The following is a 2,222-nucleotide window of genomic DNA, read 5'->3' on the forward strand; positions in this document are numbered from 1 at the left end:
CTGAAAGATATTTGGGCTCACAGAAATGCTGGAGAAGTGGCGTAAGGAAGGGGTCTAGCTAGCACAGGCCAGCCATGAAAGAATGCTGTTTGGGGCAAAGAAGTTTATATGGCAACACATCACTTCACAATGCCCACTACTGCCCTGTGTCCTGTATACTTCTTGTTCCATGTTAAATTTATGGGCTTTAGATGGTTGCTTTGGACTCCATCCCTGTCTCCCACCTAGGTGTGTGCTGCAGCCAGCTCAAAAAATCCTTAAAATATTTTGATAACTGAATTTTAATATAATAGATCACTTTTGTAATCCTGTGCATTTTCTTTTATGCACTTAAAAATTATTCTGACAAGGGGTTTGTGAGTTTTATCAGACTGAAAAAAAAAGATATGAAAAGTATGAGCATTTACACCTCAGAAATCAGCAAATGCTACTAATTAGTCCTTGATTTATTGTTTTGTTGATTTATAGACTTAAGAAAGGGATGGAGAAAATGTTAATAATGCAAATTAAACTTATGTGTGTGCACGTTTGTTTTTTTTTTTTCCCCAGAGAGCTAACAATTGTTAAATATTTATCAGCACATCCTTGCTCCCATCTTACCAGTTGGACTTTATTTCTTGTGGGAATTTGGACCACGTTTCTTTTCCCAGCAAAGTTTCTTTCCTCAGGCCTAAAGTCACATCACACACCTCAACCTCCCCATCCCCAAATCCAAAAGTAGGGATTCAACATTGATAAGGAGAGAAGAATGAGGCTAGTATGTGTAATGGGACAGACTGGGGAAGCTGAATGCAGAGTGGAATCTTGATGTGTGTGTGTGTGTGTATTCACATATATTCACATTATGCAATGGTGCCTAATTAAATCCATTATAAACTCAGATAGCATGTGTACAATTAAGTAGTTAGTAACCATCTTCTGCACTATCCACTGTAAAAATTTTCCCAGATCTCTGGGTGTGGTTTCAAGATACATAAAGCTGAGGACAAATCCCTGAAAGCCCCCAGGAACTGCAATCCCCAACACAAAAATGACCTCAGGGAAAAGTGGTCGTAAGAAAAAAGTAGCAATGAATAATGAACTGAAACCAGTTTATCCAGTGGAAGAAAAGTTAGGGTGCATTAGCCAAGTTCCTGCTACCATTCACCATTCAGCTCCATTGCTAACCCCTGCTTCCTGTTCCCTGTGCTTCCCACCAAGAGATTGTATGCCTAGGGGCCCCTTACAGTTTGTCCAGGACCCACCAATTCATTTAATGTGTCACTACAAGAAGGTGTTTAATGTACTAAAAAAGACTGTATCTGGGTTCATCCTCTATTAGCCATAGGCAACATAAGACTTTCCACATGCTATGATTTACATTTTTCAAATATAACATTCCTTCTGTCATGTGCTTCCATCAGTAGAATTCCCTTCAAGCAAATGAGGTGCACTGCCTCTAAAAACAATCAAAAAGCATTTCCTAAAGAAGCGTATAAAATACGTCTGGCACCATGCACAGGAACACACAATAAATTTCCTTTGATAGTCCTCATTTTAACAACTTCCTCTCAAAGACGCATTTAACATTTTCCAGCCCTCTGAACTGTTTGAGGTGTTTGTGCTTCTTTCTCCAAAGACAGTCTTTTGTGTCTCATGTTCCTTATTGCGCTTGATGCAAAAGAAACATAATGAGATACCATTGGCTCTAGCCATTTTCTAGAAGTGCATTTGCTTAGAGAATTAGCAGGAGAGTAGGGGGCCTGTGTGGGGTGATGGATAAAGATTCTGCCTCAGAGTCAGGAAGTTCTTGGGTTCAAGAAACCAGGAAGGACCTGGGTTCAAGTCCTGCCTCTGATATGTATTGGCTTTGTGACCCTGAGCAAGTGACTTAACCTCTTGGGATCCTAGGCAAATCGCTGAAAGTAAACAGCAAAGCTAATGCAGCTCTACATTGGTGGAGGGAGACTGCTCACCAGAATTTCACTATAGGATGAAACCATAGGTCTGCCTTCCCCATCTCTCCAGAAAAAAAAGTAGCATGGTAAGTAGCCTTTATAACAATTACATGTGTGTACCTTTTAAGGTTTACAAAGTATTTCAATTGTTATCTCATTTAATCCTCACAGCAATTCTGTTACGTAGATGGCTATGTTGTTAGTCCTATTAAAAATGAAAAGACTCCTACAATGACATAGTCTGAGGCAAGTTCTGAACTCAGGTCTCCATGACCCCAAATCCTG

This window comes from Vombatus ursinus, unplaced genomic scaffold (assembly GCF_900497805.2).
Source record: "Vombatus ursinus unplaced genomic scaffold, bare-nosed wombat genome assembly UNPS02014812.1, whole genome shotgun sequence".
Taxonomy (NCBI): Eukaryota; Metazoa; Chordata; class Mammalia; order Diprotodontia; family Vombatidae; genus Vombatus; species Vombatus ursinus.